Raw genomic sequence first — 22,399 nt, 5'->3', positions numbered from 1 at the left:
AGCCATCGCTGATGTGATTACTGCTGTTTCACATCAAACACTGCAGTTTTTCAGCAGTGGAAAGAAGCTGCTTTTGCTGGCATCCTTATTGAAGTTTAAAGTTTACATATAAGTCATGCAGACCGTCAGTGATGCAGGTGTGTGGCTGTGATTGTGACAGTTGGACGGTTTCTCCCCTTCTTAGTCCAGAGGACGTGGACACGTTGGACTGACAGCAGCACTGTTCCCTCTTGTCCTCGGTCAGTTTGTATGTTATGTTTACATACGGCTGCTTCTTCTTTGTTGTGGATGCAGGGTGAACTGACATCATGCAGTCTGATTAACATTTCCCATCAAAGACCAGAACTGTGCTTTCCACAGATGAGAGCCGCTGCATGCTGAGCACATGTGGAAGAGGCTGCAGAGCATCGTGCTGCTGGAACCTCGTCAGCACGGCTGCTCTGGTGTTTCAGTGATGGTCTGGGGGACATCCCAACCACTCAGCACCCTCAGCGTCGCTCTAATAACAGCTACTTATTAATAACATTTGTGCACAAAGCTGCCACATAACACCTGGATTCTTGGGGTGTCTCTGCACCTACACAGAATGGTTTCAGTGATGGATGGAAGAACCCTCAGACGATGCCTTGCGTTGGGTTCTGCGTCGACTGGACGCCTTGTGTCGGAGGTGAAGCGTTTTGATTTAAAGGTTGATCGTAGCGCTCCCTCTGTGACTCCCAACATTAACTAGCTCACTCGTGAGCGAGAGAAGATCAGCTGTGATCCTGTCTGCTTCATGTCTGTCGTGCGTGCTCAGCACATATCGCAGGAACGTGAAATATTTTGTAGGTTGAGCACAACCAGTGTTCCCCAGTTTCATTACTGGGAGTTTGAAACCAGTGATTAGGCTGACCTGTACTGGCCTGATAAAGCACCGCTACTTGAAACACGTGTAAAAAGCTCGGTGTCTACATTGATGGTTCTTTTAAAGTGAAGAAGCAGGTGAGTGCAGTGTTCAGTCCTGCTTCTTTCAGTTAAGACAGCTGGCCAAGGTAAAGCCAGACCTCCTAACGTCTTTGAGCGTGTTATTCACCTTTCCCTTACTTGCAGATGAGACTACTGCAATTCATTGTGTTATGGTCTAGATCAGGCCTCCATCCATCGTCTTCAGATGGTTCAAAATGCAGCTGCTCGCCTGCTAACTGGTACCAAACGGAGAGAGCATATAACCCCAGTTTTAGCTTCTCTACACTGGCTTCCTGTCTCCTACAGGATCCAATTTAAACTTCTACTTTTTGTTTTTAAGTCATTAATGCCCGAGCCCCTCCTCACCTGTCTGAGCCCCTCTCTGCCTATGCTCAGGACAAACCACGAGGTCCAGCTCAAAACTAATGCTGTCCATCCCACGGACTGACCTCACATCCCGTGGTGATAGATCCGTCTCTGTGGCAGGTCCCAGACTCTGGAATAGTCTCCCCTTAAATATTAGATCTGCACAAACACTTGAGCAATTTAAATCTTTACTAAAGACACATTTCTATGCCCTGGCTTTTAACACACTATGACCCAGGCATTCTGGTCTTATTTGAATTAGTTTAGTTATTGTTTTAATTCTTTTACTGTCCTATTATTGTTTTTTACTGTTATTATTGTGTTACATTGTTGCTTTTTAATACCATTTTTATATTGTTAAGCACTTTGTGCAGCATCGGCTGTTTGAAATGTGCTATAGAAATAAATTTGACCTTGAAACCAAATCTCCTTAGGAAGCGATTTTATTTTATTTATTTATTTAGGACCGTGCATGTTAATGAATATAAATGTAAAAAGAAAAATTACATGAATGTAAACATGCCAGATTATAGCCAAAGGCTAATTTCCATCTTTAATGAGGCCGTGTATTAAGTTTCACACAGCATGGGTGGAACAGCTACTAACCATCACTGCAAGCTCGACAGCAGGAGCCGTCTTCCTGTCGCAGTATACCCCAAACAGCTAATTATTGGACCGCAGGGAAATGGGACGGGTGTTGGTGCCATGAGGGAAAACCGTCGTTCTCCTCGCTCCTCCCTTTGCCTCCTGCTTGCTCCTGCCGACCCCGCTGGTCTCCGTTTTCCCCGACACTGATTAACCCCCCTCCTCTTCCCTAACAACGTTAGGCCCCTTTGATCTCCAGCACTTAAAACCAGCAGCTACCATTGTGCCATCCAAAACATCTCTGTTGTTGCTATGGTTATTCACTTAGATACAATTACTATAGCAACAGTGTTTCTGAGGGCTGGGGAGGAAGTGGCTCAGCAGGGATCCAGGTGGAGACACATGAAAGACACAGACTGCATATAAACGGTGGATCGGTGAGGGCCGGCCCTCCTCGCCAGCCTCGCCATCGATACGATTTCTCTTTATGTAAATACGTGACACAGATATGTATGTTGAAGAAAGACAGAACATCCTTTCACACGATCCTCTGACACACTTGTCTCACAATTGGATGTGAAACAGACTTGAAAGGAAAGAAGTCGTGTCAGGTATTAACAGATATATCAAACACGTTATCTTCATATGCAGGGGTTAAGACTCTGTTATCAAACACCTTTACAGAGAAAAGTAGCCAAGTGTGTGAGATGATAGCTACAGTGAGTGACAGCTTAGCAAAAATCCTGAAAGTTGGACACTTTATGTCAGCTTTGTCAGCCACACTGCAGAGCTCACAGAAGGCCCACAGCTCTGATGACTCAGTGGATGGAATAAAGCCCTCCAATGTGAACTGCACAGTGGTGTCATCATCACGTGTCCTTCATCTTCTCTGGGATGGATCAATAGATGGCTGATCCAGCCCCGTGTCATGAGGCAGCGCTGCCTGGTTGGCAGAATCTGACCCCAGACCAGCTATATACGATGTACAGTGTTCAATCAATTGGTCCTTCAACCTTTCACTGGGCATGTGTATAAGGTCACAGCTGTCAGTGTGCTGGATATTTGCAGTGTTTTCAAATGTATTCCACTACAGACTACAGATTACATGCCCCAAAATGTATTCTGTAACGTTACTCAATGAGAGTAATGTATTCTGAATACTTTGGATTACTTAATATATTATCATGCTGTTTACAACTACATGAATGTACTGTTGCTGTGATTTATTACTGTTACTGACGGTCCGCGGCTCCGAACCGTAGTAAAGGGACCTCTGGCTAACACGTCGGGTTCGTGTCGGCTCGTAGCTGAAAACGAGCTTTACTTTGTTGTCTGGGTCAACTTTGCTAGCAGAGACAGAGAGGCGTTGAAAGGCTGCTCCAACAGAACTTATTGTCAAAGGAGCAGAACAGAGTCAAACCTCTGTTCTTAGAACTGAAGAAGCTTCTGGATGAGAGGTGAAACGTCTTCAAGCAACTTAAAGAAGTCCAGACGCTTTTCTTTGCAAGCTCCTCAGACTACGATGACCTGGATGACTGAGAACCTTCACAGACAACAGAACTTATTGTTTTCGGAGGAAAACAGGAACACGGTGTCTTAACAGCTTACTTACAGCTGGGCTCGTCAGGCTCTCTTCTTGCAGTGGTTATTATTATATTTACATGCTTCCAGCTCCCGTTTCTGCTCGGTGACAGCTCGTGCTTTTCCTTTCTCTCCCTCCCTCGCTCACAGACACATCACGGGTACAGCAGTCCATCCTCCCTGCAGCATGGACTACACTGCCCATGATGCTACATTCTGCCTGTTAGCTTAGCACAACAACAAAAAGGCCTCTCTCACCCAGGAAACACGCAGCGTGTCACCCTGTAACCATGGCAACCACAACGCTGCCGCCTGGAACAACAGAACATGTCAAACAAACCCAAACAGTCCTGACCCGCCACAATATGAAACAGGAAAGTACCGCCGTGTAATCCATTTATTTCAACAAAGTAACTGTATTCTGAATACCACCTGTTTAAACGGTAACTGTAACAGAATACAGTTACTCGTACGTGTATTCTGTTACTCCCCAACATGCAGTGTAATCCATTTATTTCAACAAAGTAACTGTATTCTGAATACCACCTGTTTAAACAGTAACTGTAACAGAATACAGTTACTCGTACGTGTACTCCGTTACTCCCCAACACTGGATATTTGTCATATAATTGAAATATCATTAAACTCACTACTCGTACTCATAAATATGGTCCGTGCACAAAGCAGCGTCGTCTCTTTCTAACCATCCCTGCTCCAACAAACACGAGGTTGTTTCCATCGCTGCTGCTGTTCCATGTTGTTCAGCTCTTATTGTTACTGTAAGTCTCGTAGTTCTTATTTGTGTGAGGCTTTGCTCCTGCCCGTCACTCTGCTGCTGTTCCATGTTGTTCAGCTCTTATTGTTACTGTAAGTCTCGTAGTTCTTATTTGTGTGAGGCTTTGCTCCTGCCCGTCACTCTGCTGCTGTTACATGTTGTACAGCTCTTATTGTTACTGTAAGTCTCGTGTTTCTTATTTGTGTGAGGCTTTGCTCCTGCCCGTCACTCTGCTGCTGTTCCATGTTGTTCAGCTCTTATTGTTACTGTAAGTCTCGTAGTTCTTATTTGTGTGAGGCTTTGCTCCTGCCCGTCACTCTGCTGCTGTTCCATGTTGTTCAGCTCTTATTGTTACTGTAAGTCTCGTAGTTCTTATTTGTGTGAGGCTTTGCTCCTGCCCGTCACTCTGCTGCTGTTACATGTTGTACAGCTCTTATTGTTACTGTAAGTCTCGTAGTTCTTATTTGTGTGAGGCTTTGCTCCTGCCCGTCACTCTGCTGCTGTTACATGTTGTACAGCTCTTATTGTTACTGTAAGTCTCGTGTTTCTTATTTGTGTGAGGCTTTGCTCCTGCCCGTCACTCTGCTGCTGGAGCACCGGGATTTCCCCAATCAGGACAATAACGGATGTTTCTGTTCGTTTCTGGTCTTTACATGTTTTATATCAGAGCATCTCCCAGAATCTGAACTGATCAAAAAGTGCCGACATGTCCGGAGGGATTTTGGCCCACTCCTCTTTACAGCTGCTTCCACAGATTTAGTAAAGGAGGCTCTGGAGGCTGGCTAGCCCACTTCTTCTTCAGCCCCTGCTTTGTTTGCACCCATCCACGGCCACCACTGTGTGTTTGACTGTGGGGATGTTGGTGTGTCACACTCAGCATTTCTCAGCCTTCAGCCAATCATCCAGACGGTCAAACCTGAGACGGGCTTGTACATGCTAAACCGCGTGGGTGCTGCAGTAGTTCAATCCTCTACCAGTGTTACCAGTATGTGGTGACTGTCATCCACCTGCCTTCTCACCATTAACCAGCTCCTCCTGTGTGAGTTTGGGCCCATCCAGCACCTTTCCTGTGATCATCCTCCGCCCATGAGGCTGACTGATCACATCATGGTCAGAACTGCTGCACCCACAGTCACCGAGCTTCATGCTGACGCCCTTTGCATCTATATGCTGAGAGTCCCACAGCCAGTCTGTGGGATCCAGGGTTGTAGAGGATCACACACTTCATTCAGGGACATGCAGATCTGTTCATAACTGATATGTTTTTTGTTCGATGTTTCTAAACTCAGGTAAAAATCAGAGACTGTTCATTTCTCTGTAAGTGAGCAAACTTATAAATTCAGCAGGGAGGATAATTGTTTCCCCGTCGTAGTTCAGTGTAGCTAGTCTCTTAACCCCCAACCAACCCGCTGCACCTCCTCCCTCCCCTCCCTCTCATAAAATATTGAGAGAGCCTGGCACTAGGCCAGACGCCCCCTCCCTCTCTGCCAGGCAGACTGACGGAGCATGTGGCTGTGGGAGGGGCACGAAGGGCGGCTCGGCTGAGGAGATACAGTAACCATGAACATATTCGTTCTCTAAATGAACGCCACGAGTTGTTCCCACATCGAGCTGCTCTACTCTGAACTCATTCACACGAGCACTTTCTGCTCGAGTGCTTCCTCTGTTCACAGCCACACTCACGGATGCGCTGGAGAACAGCTCGGGTAAGAAGTGTGAACAACATGCTGGCATTTCATTCTACCTGCAGTGGTCAAATCAAGGCAGTGGTCAAATCTAGCTTCTTTCAGCTCAGGCAGCTGCAAAAACAAAGCCAATTCTTTCACGGCAGCACTTTGAGACAGTGATCCACGCCTTTGTCAGCACTCGGCTGCATTACTGTGATGACCTTCATGTTGGGGTCAGCGCATCATATATTAGTCAAAATGCTGCAGCTCGTCTTTTAACTGGCACTCGAAAGTTTGAGCACATTTCCCCTGTTTTAGCTTCACGTCACTGGCTGCCCATTTCTTTTAGGATTCATTTTAAAATTCTTTTATTTACTTTTAAAGCTCTCCATGGCCTCGCCCCATCTCATCTCTCTGAGCTGCGACAGCCTCATACAGGCCAGCTGATCAGCTGCTCCTGCATGTACCCAGGACTGGGCGTAAACTTAGAGGAGATCCTGCTTTTGCTGTAGCAGCTGCAAACTGTGGAGCGAGCTTCCTTTGGAGATCAGACAGGCCTCTTCTTTACCTGTTTTTAAGTCTTGAAAACCCGCCTCTTTACCCTGAGCTTTGACACCACGTGAGATGTTGGTTTTTATTTCAGTTGTTTTTAGGTGATTCGATGCTGTTTTATCTTGTTTTGTTTTCATTTGATGTTTTATGTGTTTTATTTATTTATTTTGCTGTTTTCTGTTGTTCTATTGTTTTAACTTATTTTCCGTGCAGCACTTTGTTCCTGTGCTGGCTATTTTAAAGTGCTTTATAAATAAGATTGGATTGGATTGGACTGCCACCAACAGCTCTGTAACACACTGTGCACACAATGCTATCATTGTCTTTTCTTTTTAGCTGCTTTTACATTTTAGTTGCTGACTTCTGATAAACTGAATAAAACAGGAGAACACACAACCTGGAAATCTTCAACCACACACAAAATACATACGTTTCCCTGGTAAAGTACACAACCTCTGCAGTACCGCTGAGTTTTCTACAAGCGCACAAAGCTGCTGCCAGCTCTGCTGCTGTGACCTGTGTTACCTGTGTTAGGCTCTTACATCCATACGATGGTTGAAGGACCGGCCGTGTCCCGTCTTCCTTCTGTGCATAATCGTGGCCCCTGCTGAAAGCTGACCCCGTGTGTGTGGATCTTCTCCTCCCGGCCTATCACAGTGAGGAATGGAGGTGGTGTCAGTGTGGGTCAGTGTCACTGGGAGCTGTGGGCGTCTCCACAGTGGGCCTGGGAAACTTTGAAAAGATGTTTTCTTCTTTCGGCCATAAAATCCAGATCTTGGTTTCCTCTTTGTGAGCACAACAGAGACTCCCCTTGTTTCTTACACAGCCCCCCTTTGGCTTTCACACACACCCACTCAGGGAATAAAGTCACTGCAGCCATTTAGCTGCTTCTCAGCACTCGCTGCATAACCTGAGGTTGGTCAGCCGGTCGACTCGTCGTGCATAGTGACAAATGAGGGATTTCAAATATTTCCAAAGCGATGCATCAGGTTTCTTTGCAGATGAAGTGAGACGTGGATGTTTCACAGCACCAATGAAGATTGTGTTTAAGTGCAGCCGGGCGCACGCTCCCCCAGCGACGCCAGCTTCTTCTCACCGTGCAAACACTTTGATTTGAAATAGATTACAGCCGTGAGTGTTTGACTGTGATGGACTGGTGATGTGATCAGGGTCGCAGGTTTCCACCCGCCTCGTCTCTTTGCATGCAGTGAAGGAAACTATGCAAACTATGCAAGGTGTGCAGTAACAGGTCTGAACAAACCAGCAGCAAATAACTTCCAGTCTCCACAGGTTCAGTGCAGCTGGTGTAACAAACGTTTGGTTACAACATATTAATGTTCGCACACTGCTGTAAAAACAGTTTTATTAAAATGAACGTGCACTTTTGTAGAAGCTCGTGGTGAACGCTCCACTGCCTTTGTTTTATTGTTACTATTATGTTGTGATGGGTTGAACAGGATGACTTGAGACGTGTGCGATGTGACAGAATAGACAGATGGAAGCCTTCATGTTGGATCAGAACGACGTCGGGCTTGTTGGTCTGCTGTGGTTTGATCAGAAGACTTCCTCAGATCAGCACCGTGGCCCTCCTCTTCCTCTCCCCCATCTGCTTCTTCTAGCAGCTTCCAACACACTGAGGTCTCTGACAGTGAGAGTGACTCCAGTGTTCCTGTAACTTTGAAGCAGAGGTTCAAGACAGATTTGATCTTTCCTTTCCTTCTGTTTGGGATTGAAGTGATGTAATATCAGGGGGGGCAGGGGGGGCTATGATGTCCTGTCATTCTCATGTAAATCTGTGTTGGGAACATTAATGTTTAATCTGTGTGGGTCTGTGTGTGTCTGTGTGGGTCTGTGTGTGTCTGTGTGGGTCTGTGTGGGTCTGTGTGGGTCCGTGAAATCATCGTGATTTCTTTAGCTCATGAACACAGTGTGGGGTCAGTGTTAACAACATGGTGCAGAAAGGAAACACAAGCGTGGAGTCGGTGGGATTGTGCAAACGGTGGCTCGTGCATCAATCAGCTCCAGCTGTGATGCATCTCTTTGATTAGTGGGAGCAGCAAACTCCATCCAGACAGCTTCCTTTGTTTTTTTCACTTGACTGATCGATCAGCGCACAGCTCCGTTTAGCACACACGCCATCTTTAACGACGGCGTGGAGTCTGTGCCCTGTTCCTCCCACACACGAGTGTTTGTTCATGTTCGGCCTTGTGTCTGAGCGTTTCCTCTCGGTGTGTCTGTAACGAGGAAGCCACGGGCAGGTCGCACACAAACGTATGGCTGCCGAGTGTGCGAGTGTGGCAACGTGTGGCAACTATTCTGGTTTGCCAGCGACGTTTCCAGATAAACACTGGTGGCAGCTGCTGCCATGGCAACACCATTGTGCTCCCTCCCTCCCTCGCTCGTCTCCCCTCCCTCTCCCCAACCACTCCTCTCTCTCATGCTCCGCCGGCTCAGAGAGCGAGGACCAGAGAGGAGAGAGGTCAGCTCGATTCAGAGGACAGAAAGAAGAAAGGAATAACCCGGAGTGGACGGAGACAGGATGAGCGAGGACAGCCACTCCCACTACAGGCTGGACCCCAGCGATCGCCTCAACGGGCTGGGACAGAGGAGGAAGAGACCCAAGAAGGTAAACGAATAGATGGAGCGCCACGTGGTGCAAAGTGTGTAAGGATGGAGCACCCCACCCTGCAAAAAGAGAAAGGAGGTGGGGTTAGGTGAGGTTTGTTTATGTGCAGACGAGCGTCCACATGATGTTAGGAGCACCGAACCATCTCTCACCCCGTCGTCTCCTGTGGAGTGTGTGGCTGCTCCCCCACAGCAGCTGTATCCTCTCTCATATCCTCCGTCTCCTGGTGTTGTGTTGCTCCACAGTGAGTCGTAGTAGGAGGCTCACATGCTGTCAGGGTGGGTCCCTGCTCGCTCTTTGTGTGCCTGTCGTTGGGGGTTTTGCTGTTTGCAGCTATCAGGAGGTTTGTGTTGTAGCCTGATGTGAGAAGTGTTGTTATTATCATCATTTTTAACATTTCTGCACCGCTACAATAAACAGACACACACCCATCAGCCTGTTTACAGATCTATACGCCCATAAAGACGTGAAACACACATTGCACAAATCTACTATAACGTGTTCATATGTGTTATAAAATAAAGAGGTAAAGTATTAGCTGTTCAGGTTGATTCATAAATATGACCTCAGCACGTGAAATCCTTCTGCTGACATCCCTAAAAGCTCGTCAGACCAACGAAGCCGTACAACACAAATAACCAGACCAAACCAGGGTTGTGCGTCTGTTGTTGAGAACATTGTCAGTAAACCACAGTGACGTCCTACAGAGGACTCGTGTTGTCATTATTTTTGTGTATGTCGTGTGAGCTGAGAGCTGTAACCAAAGGTAGTGAGCGCGTCGGCCTTTAACGTCGCGGCTGGTTGTGCGATCGTGTCGCTGCTGAACTCGTGAGAGTTTGTCTCAGGGATCTTTACATTTGAAGTCAGGTGAACATCCAGTGAACTAACAGAACATTCAGGAGCAGTTTACTCTCATGAATGTCAGACAAACTGAGGTTTGTGTGTCAGTTAGATTCTTTAAGTCATTAAAGTGTCTCTGTTAGGAAAAGCATCTGTTTCCTCCACTTCTTCAGAACTGCGTGACCTGTAGCATCATTGCAGGAAGTATCCTGTGACAATGAGTGACTGCACATCATCATTATCAACACATAAACCTGTGGTCTGGACCTGCAGTTCTTATTTTTACTGTCTGGTTTTGTGTAAAGCAGCACTTCAGTAAGCACCTGTGAAGCACACAGTCATAGTCGAGTAATGAAGCGATCCATATGTGAAACATATTCCACGTCTACAGGATAGTGGAGGTTACATGGGTCAACCTGGCAAACTGTACCAGCACATGTGATCACACTGATAGCAGAACACAGGTATGTGAGTCTCTACGACGAGGTCAGAAACCAGTAACAAATGTTTCATGTGATTCGTTTTTCTCCAGTTTGTCTGCAGTGAACCTTAAATACTCACTGAACCAGCTGTTTCCTGATGTGGTGACGTGTGTCGGTGATGAAGCCAACACTCTGTCCAGTGTTGGGCAAGTTACTTGAAAAAAGTAATCAGTAACTAATTACTTCCCAAAAAAAAGTAATCCCGTTACTTTACTGATTACTTATTTTCAAAAGTAATTAGTTACTTAGTTACTTTTTAAAAACACGATTTACAACATGCAGAGGTGATAAAGCGATAGATCTTTCAGCCCAATTCTACTTTTTCTGCATAATCCATCATACAAAATGTAATCAAATGGAAAAGTCTCTTTTTAAAACTTGTTTTATTAGATTTAATCTTTTAACTTTATGCATCGAGCAAACATTTAATTATATGCAACATTCTCTGACTGGAAGAAATTAGTTTAACATTTAAACCTATTTTCTGCACATTCCAGCACATAAAATAAAATATTTTGTGTGTTTACACTCAGTCTTTCAAATAGATGCAAGTAAAACACAGCAGAAAATAAATAAAGTCACAGACTCAGCGGTCCTGTTGCTCTATTTTCACCTGTAAAGCAGGAGTGGGGTAGGCGGAGGTTTACCCTGGTGCAGGTGTGCTGCGGTCAGTGGAAGAATCCGCGAGTTTCTCTGTGAGTTTCCCATTACGTCGTAGCTACTCGGTGCTTGTTGGAAGTTTAGGGGTTTTTTCGCTGTAAAAAGAAGTTTTCTTCCCACGCACAGCGGACACTAATGTTTTTGTCACTTTTTATGGAATCAAACTCAAAGTAAGGTCAGTACTTCCACGCTTTAAACGCTGCACGCTCATACTCTCTCTGCACTCGATATGTGATCCATTGTTGATCTGCACACAGCTGTTGTCACTAACGGCGCACTCGCTTACGTCACTGTCATGAGACATTCTCGCAAAAAAATCACGGTTTTAGTAACGCAGTAACGCAGCGTTCCTACGGGAAAGTAACGGTAATCTAATTACTGTTTTTGCAATAGTAATCCCTTACTTTACTTGTTACTTGAAAAAAGTAATCGGATTACGCGTTACTGGAGCGTTGTTCTCCTCTGTAACAAAGCAGTGATAAAGGAATAGATGCTGATTTTATTAACTTGTGTCTTTGTGCTGCTGGATTCAGTCTGAAGCAGGCAGCAGTGCTGAACCTACCAGTGTAAATGTGATGGTGGAAGCAGAGGCCAGCACTTGGCAGTGCTAAACACAATAAAAGACTCACAAGTTCCTGCTCAAAGGTCAGCTGCCTTCAGATCAATCATTAACCTGCAGCAGGTTGTGGCCTGATGTGTTTGTAAGAGTTTCACTTTCAGGAGGAGAAGATTTAAACGAGTCACACAAATGTGAACTACAATGTCTGTGACACACAATTTATGCAAACTGCAGTAAATCTGACCTGAAGAAATCCAGTCTTCTGCCTGTTGTGGTTGTGACAGCTGCTCGTAGGAGAGTTTGTTTGTAGGAGGTGGAGATGTTCTCAGATCAAGTGCGTAATCGTCTCTTTGTGTAGACGCTAAAAGCTGTGAGCCAAAACTCTCTGCTCTGAAACTCTTCACTCAGTCCTCACGCTGAGAGTTTAGAGGCTGAACTTCTTGTTCCTCCATAACACTTTTCATGAAACAGCAGAAATGAGCTTGTGTTTCTCAGCAGTGCGCACACAGAGAACCGATCCTCTCTGCTCAGTCTGAACAAATCAAAGTGAAACGTCAGTGAAAACACAGCTGCTGATCAAACTGTGTCAGATTAATGCCTCAATGTTTCACTGTGAGGTTAAAAAATACATAAAAATGATTTAAAGAAGTAGGAGGCAGATTTTCACAATAAGAGCACTTTGTTTTTAATTCAGTTAATGTCAAACTGTCATCAACACCTCTGTGTTGTCTCTGAGCAGATTCAGGCATTACTCAAATAATAAAGGCTTTTTTTCACTATTATACTTTTCATTAGTCTCCAGGTTGATGATTATAAACAGAATTATTAAAGTTTTTATCATTTCAGGCTGAAAATCAACATGAATTTGGTTCTAATCAAAGAAGCTCCTTTAATGTGTGTCATTAAAATCCTCACACAGACTTAAAAAGGCGACATTAACATTAAAATAAATGAAAGAAGCTTCAGCTGAGAGCTTCATGCAGTCATCATCAGCAGCTCATAGCAGTCACAGCTCTTTATTACGCAGCTTTGCAGGAATTAAAGTGGCTGAAGTGTCAGAGTTTGTGTGAGAAGCTGCTTCATGGACAGCTGCACACACGTCTTTATTATTTCTTCATAAATCAAACACACAGGTTTGTCTGCAGATGATTTAAAGTGTGTCGTTGTGCAGTTAAAGCTGTTTGTGTGACGCCCTGACCTCTGTGAATGAAACAGCCAATCAGATCCATCAGAGAGAGAGCAGGAAGTGTGTGTTTGTGACAGAACAAGGAAACAGTGATGATGATGAACATAAAGGTCCTCTGATGTTTCCTGTTACAGTAACGCTTGTTCATCTGTTGCTCTCCTACACTTTCCTATAAATAAAGGAGAAAAAGTCCGTTTAGTTTCATTTCCTACAGCTCAGAGTTACACTTCACATTCCTGCTGTCACATCAAAAAGCTTCACTTTGGTCCAACATCTACATGTTAACATGAAACACAGTGTGGAGAAGGGAAATTATTTTACTGCTATTGTTAAATAATTGTCATCAGTACCATTGCATTAATAATATAATCTGGAGTTTATATTGCATTCAGATGTTGAAACAGTGTGTGTCTTTCAGAAAGACTAAGTTGCAGGCTGACAGGAAGTTGCAGGTTTGCAGAGTGTGCCTTTTGCAGAACTGAAACACAAAGAGCATGTGAGGTCAACACATACACACACATTAGTTAGATTTATTTAGAGGAGAGAACGGAAAGTACCAAGCCATGAAAATAGAAGATGATCTTCTGGGTTAAAAGTCTGATCTATGTATAAAATGTATCTGTGACGCATGAAGGGGCGTCAGTAAACAAACCCTGATGCTATAAAATATCTGTTCATGCTTTGATTAAGTCGAGGACTACTGGCTGTCTGCGTACAGAGTGTCTTCCCACGCGTGTATTCATTAAAATCATTGTTTGACCAAAGACCTTCTGGACCAAGGCTGGTTTGTACTCTCCCTCCTCAATTTTGAACCTTAACATTTGGGGGCTTCGTCCGGTGGTTGAGGAGGGAGGATTGGAGGTGTAGATGGAGAAATTTGGTCTTAGGTGGTCTGACGGGCAGACATGAATTCCAGTGGTCGAAGTGAGTGGGCATAAGCCGGCTTATCCAAAAGGTAAGGCACTACCTGTTGAATTATTTCCAAAGTGTGCCAAATTGGATATGATAAAATTTAAGTCTACTCACTGAAATTACTGGTGGATGTCTGTTTTGATTTTGATGAAAATTTCATGAGTTAAAGCAGTTAGAGTTCTGCTAAGAAGAAATGAAAGCAGTAAAGTCTGCTAAAGCAGTTAGAGTCTGCCAGGAAAAGTTTAAATACTGGGTTGAAGTCCCAAAGAAATTGAGTTAGAGTCTCAAGTAGTTTGGTAGGGAATTTGGTCATTTTGTGGGTTAAAGTCCCGGTTGGTCATTAGGTCAGACCTTTGTTGGTCAATTTGTGGGTTAGAGTCCCCATTGTCCATCAGGGTCGATCTGCCTCAGTTATACACTTGTTTTGGGTGTTGATTGTTGTTTCAAAGTATTATAAATTATTCTAGAACGGCAGTTCGAGTCTGCTAGGAAGCGCAGAGCCCGGAGGTTACGCTCCCTCCTTGTCGTGGACGCGCGACATTGACCTGTCGGCGAACAGGGTTAGTTCAGTTTGGCTTAACTGTGGGGTACAGGGCATCCTGGAATTAAGCTAGGAGTTAGAGTCTCCTTACCGTTTGGAACGGTACCTGCGCTTTTTTGGACAGGAGAAGTTGGACTTCGGGCGTGTAACTTTAACCTAAAACTTCAAAGTTTGGGTTGGTTGACGCTTTTAAATTGAGTTAGGGATTTTAGAAATGAGGCCAGAAACAGTTAAAGTCTTGATACTGGTTAATTGGTCGCAAAAAACTCAGGGAGTTTATCCGCTGGGCGGTTATTTTAAATTTGTCGAAATTGTGTAGGCGCTAAAGCTGACAGATCTGACAGTGGTTGTAAATATAAGACGTCGTTGTAATATAAAATAAGAAAATTTGGTGTGAGAGATCTCTGTGTGTCGAGTCAGTAATGCACTGACTGCCTGCTGCTATTTTTAGATGTGTGTGTGTGAGTGTGAAAATGCAAGGCAAGGCAAGGCAAGTTTATTTGTATAGCACAATTCAACAACAAGGTGATTTAAAAGTGCTTTACAGAGACATTAGAAACAAGAACAAATAAAAAGCATGATTTAAAATTGATTAAAACAAGCAAATAAACTAACTAACTAATTAACAAACAAACAAACAAACAATCAAAACAGTATATAAAATCAAAACAGATAAAATCAGAACATGCTTAATAATGCAAATTAGTAAGCAGTGAACTGTTTAAGCCACAGTTGGTTTTACAAATACTGCTGCAAACATTGTTGAGTGTGTGTTTAAAATGCCATTTATGTTTATTAGAGGACTATAAATAAAGTTTTGAGTTGCCGTAGGGGATGTATAGTAATTGACTGAAGTTGGATGTAGATATATAAATATATTGAGTGCACTGTGTATACTTAAGATTAACATATTACTTTCAGTAGTAACTTTTCTCCAGCAATAGTTGCTGGTGTGTTTTATTTTTTGAATTTCTTGTGTGAATGCGGTGACTAGAAGGTTTTGAATGATGAATAAAGGTGTGAGAGGTATTTCTTTGGTGATGTAAAGTAGGATGTTTTAAAGTTTGAAAGTGTTTTTAATTTAAGAGATGCATGAGTGATGTTATAAGAGTTTAGTTTATTTAAAAGGTGTGTGTGAGAGGATTATGAAATCATTGTGTGAATGATGCTACATTTTAGATCAAAAGTTAGTAGAATTACAGAGGGTTTGTAGATTGTAAATACAAAATAAGTTTGATTAGCCTGGAGAAACAGCAGAGCAGCTGCGTGCTGTGTGTGTGTAACAGGAAATGGTGTGGGTGACAGGAAGTTTGCATGCCCATATAAGGTGACGAGTGAGCACCCAGAGAGAGAAACAGATGAGTTAAACTCTAGGCAGATTAAGTATGGAGGTTTTGAGAAAAGAAATGAAAAGGATATTAATTGTATGTTTTAGTGTGTCAAAACAGATTACAGATAAATAAAGGTGGACTTCTCTCAACCTGGAATTTTGAGTACGGCGCCAAAACCACTAGAGTAGAATAATTGGGAGAAAACAGGCCAGATTTTGGCTTAAAATTTTACAGCTTGACCTCGCACTTGTCCCCATCCTGAGAAGAAGCTCAAAGGACAGTTAATCTCCTGATGAAGACCGACAGAACATCGTGGACTTGAGAAGAATTAATAGCAGGCAAAAGACAGTGCAACGGAAACCACACTGACGACACCAGCAGCAGCATGAAAGGAACCACGAGGTGGAAACATGTACTGTAAATTACAGGCTGGGCAGTTGAACAGTGGGATAATGAACGGTGGTAAAGCACTGGACACTGATTGTCAGATTTGCCATGCTTGGAGTAATCTTGAAAGAGATGACTGAGAGGATCAACAGGAAAGAAGAAACCACGTGATGAACCATGCACGGTGGACAGCAGGCTGGTAAGAACAGTGTGACATGACTGTTTAAAGGCACTGAATGTGGTATTTTGCCAGGCTGGGACTTGATCCAAAAGGAAAATACTGAAGAGAAACAGAGAAGAAACAGACTGTGTTTGCTGGAATTCAAGACAACAAAAGGACACTGAGAGAAGAGGACGGTGACCAGTGAGAGGCGAAGCCGGACGAGTTCGACTGTGAGAATACAGGGTGTAATTGGACTGAAAGTGAAGCTTGAACTCATGATGGTTTAGAGATGTCCACCGTCACAAACAAAGAGGTAAACAAGAATAGAAAACACACATACACAAAGTGTTACATGTGAAATTATTTCTGGAAAGAATCAGAAGTGAGATAGTTTTGAATTAAGAAATCAGGGAAAAGATGCATGAATTAAACCTGATTATAACATACAGAGGCAATGAAGAAAGCAGCTTACACTCACTGAACATTAACAAAATACATAGGAAAAGCAATGAAGACCTGCTTACACGTATATACATGACATAAGTTGGGATTTCTGACCAGACAAAGGGAAACGGGTAGTTTAAGTACATATGATAATAATGAAAATGTCTCAGTTGTGTTTCTATAGGGGCGAAACAGATCTGGATCAATTTTCCACGTGCAGCGGTCGGAAGAAACCTGTAGGTTAACTTGACTGGACATGCCAAGGCAAGTTTCTGGTTGAATTGTTTACAGCGCCATGTCTCCATAAACCTGACAAGTGGGCCCTAACTTCTGGCTAAGGAGCAGGAATGGTGTTAATAAGGTGGGAACCTAGAATTTGGGTTAGCAGATTTGGGAAAGAAACTGACGGCTTAAGTGGAGAATTGTGCAGGAGTCTGACACACTGCAAAAGCAACATATGCAAATTCACATACACAAGCAGAAAATGCATTAACCTTATAAAGACAAGACAAGCTCATGGAGTTTAATGCATAGACACTGATTAAACCTGGCCAAGAACACAAACATATGCAATGAAGAACAGCTTGCTATTTTGTATGAATGATACAATGGTGTGAATGTTTAATAAAATACATTTGTGTTTGTAATTGAGGAATAGAAGAAGCCATATGACAAAGGGAGTTATGAAAATAAAAGTGATTAAAGTAGTTTTAAAAGAGTGACTTAGGAGTGCTCTCTCGTACTAAGTGATCAAAACCAGTGATAACTGTAGAAAGAAATAACATAATTTAATGAGTTGGTGATGTTTAAACATATGTTTCTGTTGTTACAGCTTTTTGAGAGATGACTCAGTATGCAAATTAGTTGGAGTGAGTGGTGACGGAGGAGCTTCCTGTGTGTGTGTGTGACTGAGGAAGTGACTTTCAGACGAGGAAGCATGGCAGACAAGAGAAGTATAGATTTGGGTAGGAAATAGTTTATAGTTTAGTGATTATACGTTGTCGTAAGGGGGTTTTATGCTGAATTTAAGTATGTTAAAGGGGGTGATTTTTGTTTGCAAATTGAGTGGTTTTAATGAGACTTTCGGTGTATTGAGGAGGTGAAATTATGTGGTGGCAAAACTTTTGTGTGTTTAAGGTTGTTGAGGTTGTTGTGGTGATGGGTTGATTCTGTCAGTTAGGTTTGGGTTGGTGTTTTTGTTTTTAATAGAGGGAGTTTTAGGAAACATGGACATGTCTAAAAATTGGGCCCATTATTTTGTAACAGTGCACTTAAAGAAAACCTGTCAGGTGATTTTGTTTTGTTTTTATGAGCTAACAATCAGCTCTATTTTTTCCATTTTTGTTTTAAGCAGGCCTGCAACAGTGAATAACGGCGCTGAAAATTATCGGGAAGAGCAAATATAAGGTGGGCTTTCCAGATTACAATTGGCTGAGGAGAGCTACCTGTGGGGACTGATCAAGGTCGTAAGTCCCTGTAAAAAGGATTTTATGCGAGTCAATCCAGTCCAAAAGCATAAAGAAATATTTTCCTATGGAAAATAAAAAATGACTGAGCTCATTTTGCTGAGGGTGGAGAATCTGATCGTGTGGGAAGCTCCACTATCAGCAAATACATGGTGTGACTGCATGTGAGTGAATGTGTGACTGAATGTGAGTGAGGATGAATAAATGTGGACAAACAATTTGCTTTTACCAGAGAAAATTTCTGTTTTGTTTTGTTGACTGGGGTTAGATTATGGGATTATAGTATATTGTTGGGAGAATGCCAAATGCTAAAGGGGAAATATTTTTTGATGTAACTCAGTTATCATTAATTGAAGAAACACATGACTGATAGCTGTTCTGTTTTAAGTTTATTTTTATGACATAGATTGGATCATGAGTGGGGAAACTGAGCATTTTTAAGTTTTGTATAGTATCTTGACACATGAAATGTATCAAGATAAAGGGGGGTTTAGGGTTTAATAATTTAATTGTTTAATAATTTAGGATCATTTTAGGAACTTTTGGGTTTTTGATCATTTGGATATGGTAAAACTGAAACTGTTATTTTTAAGTTAAGGTTAAAGGATTAAAAGTGAACTTGTCACGGTTTGCGAGGCAAGCCGTGTGGAGTTGTAGAAAAGGACCCAAAAGGCGGCAGCTCTGGTGCAGGTGAATATTTATTTACAACGGTGGGCATAAAACAGCACTGGTGGAAAAACAAGAAACCGGAAAACTGGGTAAGCTAATAACACAAACCAGAAACGAGGATGCAGGGAGGTCCGGGGAAATACACACAGAGAACACAGGGAGATTACACACAGGTGGGGAACACAGGTGACACTGATAAACATGACGAGACAGGGCAGGAGTGAACACAACATTACGCATACTGACGAGGGACTGTCAAAGTAAAACAGGAAGTACACAGAGGTTCAGACAGGAGGAGAGAAAGCACGGGGAGAACACAGACATAACAGGCTGGGGGAAACATGGAATAAACACAAAGAGAGACGAGAGCTCATAAATACACAGAGGGGCACAAGGGGGTAAGAGTCACAAAGGGAAAAAACACTTAGGGAACACCACAATAGGACACCTGAGAAAACCTGGCCTAAATAAGGAGCGAAAATACAAGGAACCAAGAATACTGGGCCAGCATGGCCCAGGACCATGACAGAACTGAATCCTGTTTAGAAGATACAATGCCGGTTTTTCAAAGCTGTGAATAAATCTTAGAGGGAAAATTAGTGAGGGTTGAAGGAGTAGAACAGGTTTGATTTTTTTGATTTCTAGAAGTAGTGGTTATAATGTAGGCGTACACATACAGATATTACATAGGTTTATCTTTAGGATAAAGGGGGAGCTTGTAAATAGAAATGATTTTTATACATATTGCATTTTGTGCTTTTAAAGGAGTTGTGGCTCAAATTTGTCTCTGGAGGGTCACGAGCCTTTGGCTAGCGCTATGATTAGCCAATCTACTGTGAGGATAATATGAGTTCATGAAGGATTGCACCCGCTTACAGACACAGAGTTAAGAAACACACATGACAGTATTGATTCCAGGCAAAAGGCCTCAAATTCATTTAGCTTTTTGACTGAACTTAAAGAAGGACCAAAGAGGAAGGAAAGCATATATTTTGGTTAAGTCTGATAAACTAGAATTAGAAGGTATGGCTACATCAAAAGGAGCAAAATGAAATAAAAAGGCTATACCAAAATGGGTTATAACATAGGAAATGTGAGGTTTTAAAATGAAGTTAACACATAGGAATTGTTTCAAGGCAGCATTTAGTTATGATGAAATGTATACAGGAGTAATTGCTTATATGCTTAAACTTAATTGATTAGAATGGGTGTTTTCTTTTGGATCTTTTAGAGTGGAGGAACTTGCAGCAGCGACAATTTGTGCACAGGATGTTGATGATCAGATAAGGGAAAAATAGAGCGAGCAACCGGACGTGAAAGCAGGGCTTAAAGAGTTTTAAAGGGATGAGTAACGTTGAAGAGTATACATAAATACAAGTCAATAAGTTAAGAAGATAATTAGGATCAGGCTTTTGATTAAAGAGTCCCAGATAGGATAAGTTAGGGAGGTGCAGGAAAAGGTGTTTTGTTTCCTTTACAGAAGATCTCGGCGACCACAGGAGGGGCGAGGATCCTGGAGATCTCGAGGTCCGAGACCACCAGAGAGGGTCTGAGCGAGGACACAATGTATTGCGACCTCTGGTGTTCCAGAGGTCGAGAGAGGGAGTGTGGAGCAGGGAAATTATTTTACTGCTGTTGTTAAATAATTGTCATCAGTACCATTGCATTAATAATATAATCTGGAGTTTATATTGCATTCAGATGTTGAAACAGTGTGTGTCTTTCAGAAAGACTAAGTTGCAGGCTGACAGGAAGTTGCAGGTTTGCAGAGTGTGCCTTTTGCAGAACTGAAACACAAAGAGCATGTGAGGTCAACACATACACACACATTAGTTAGATTTATTTAGAGGAGAGAACGGAAAGTACCAAGCCATGAAAATAGAAGATGATCTTCTGGGTTAAAAGTCATGATGATGTTGATCTGATCTATGTATAAAATGTACCGGTGACGCATGAAGGGGCGTCAGTAAACAAACCCTGATGCTATAAAATATCTGTTCATGCTTTGATTAAGTCGAGGACTACTGGCTGTCTGCGTACAGAGTGTCTTCCCACGCGTGTATTCATTAAAATCATTGTTGGACCAAAGACCTTCTGGACCAAGGCTGGTTTGTACTCTCCCTCCTCAATTTTGAACCTTAACAACAGACAGACTTAGAACATCTGGAACATCTGCACTTTGACCCAAACTGTTATAGCAGGATATTTTCTGCATATTTCTTATGTTGGACCTGTTTGAACTGTAAACGACCTGTAATCATCTGTAAATGGTGTGAGACACACTGAGGCCACCTACAGGGCAGCTGGGGAACAGCAGGGATCTGAAATCATACGAGACGTTAGTGAGAAGTTAGAACAAACGGACTTAAGATGGCTCGAAGTGATCAAAGTTGGTCTAAAACAGAAGATAAATCCAAAGCAGCATCAGATGAATGTTACCATTTCCAGTTACGGTGCCCTTCATCTAATATGGAAATGTGTTGTTTTTTTTAGCCGTGTTGTTGTTCTTCCTATTGTGTTTAGGCCAGAGATGCTCTTCAAACAGCTGACAGACATGACCACATTACAAGAACATGGTGTGAGTCCGATTTGATATTCCAGTCAACGCTGAGAGACCTTAACCAGGAAGTCAGAGGTCAGCTGATGCTGCGAGCAGGAAGTGAACCAAGGGAAAGGTCCACTCTACTCAATCTCAAAGAAAATATGCTGGTGTTTGTTGATGTTGATGGTACAATAAAAATATATAATATAATAAATAATAAAATATCATGTGATGATGAGATGTGTTGTTGGTGTTTGTATTTTCTGTAAATGTCTTTTTTAATGTAAATGCTTTGTTCCAGACGGACAGGGAATCAGTTGCTGTACGATGACATCATCTTGATGTTGACGAGGAGGGCGAGAAAAACTAGTTTTGTCCTGCAGATGGCGATCTTGCACCGTGTTCAGAGAGCCGACACTTTGATGGTGCTGCTCTACTCAGCTTACTTTAGCCTGGGTTGGACTCTATATGAGCAGCTTCCACTCTGGTTTCACTCTTAAACACACTTGTTTGATTTCACTTGTAAAAGTTGAAGAATAAATATTTTATTACAAAATTATTTGTTGATGCATTTTTTTAGGGTCAAATATCTTGTTTGATTTGAGGAATGAACTGTTAGGGTGGAAAAAGTGAATCAGGTTAAAATAGTGGTGCTTTATATCAGTGAAGATGTATAATGTAATTTAAAATGTTGATGATGGGTTGTAGTGGGCTTGTACTTACAAAACTGCCTCATTTTATTGGAACGATCCACAGTTGCATCCACTCACGGATGACATCTGACATCATTTGACATCTGGTCTGAACACGTTTGTACACAAGATGCCTCAGTTCTGGATGTTCCCACAGACTCCTCTGTGCACCTAAAGAAAAGGTCAAGGGTCAGCAGCACATGTAGTTGGGACAATTCTTCAGTCGCACAAACTACACAATCATTTTCCTCCAATGACGACTTTTCACTTGCAGAAATGGTCCTGTGTGATTTCCAGGCTGTGATATAAAAACTAGTTCCTAATGGCAGCGACTCACTCAGTAAACATGTGTTTCCTTCACCAACCTCACACACAGATCCAATAAGATCAGGAAGTGGGCAGTATAGTACAATATGTGTTATTCTGTG

General features: G+C 42.7%; 1 long non-coding RNA gene across 1 annotated transcript; it reads left to right on the top strand.

Annotated features, from left to right (window-relative positions):
- The first annotated feature begins 8,684 nt into the window (after nt 1-8,684).
- LOC106675221 (uncharacterized) lies at nt 8,685-21,802 on the top strand. Its single transcript, XR_013100538.1, has 3 exons — nt 8,685-9,097; nt 21,261-21,465; nt 21,581-21,802. It is a non-coding gene; the product is annotated as an uncharacterized LOC106675221 (long non-coding RNA).
- Nucleotides 21,803-22,399: the final 597 nt, after the last annotated feature.

The sequence above is a fragment of the Maylandia zebra genome, linkage group LG2 (assembly GCF_041146795.1).
Source record: "Maylandia zebra isolate NMK-2024a linkage group LG2, Mzebra_GT3a, whole genome shotgun sequence".
NCBI lineage: Eukaryota > Metazoa > Chordata > Actinopteri > Cichliformes > Cichlidae > Maylandia > Maylandia zebra.
This window is presented reverse-complemented; position numbering and strand designations above follow the sequence as displayed.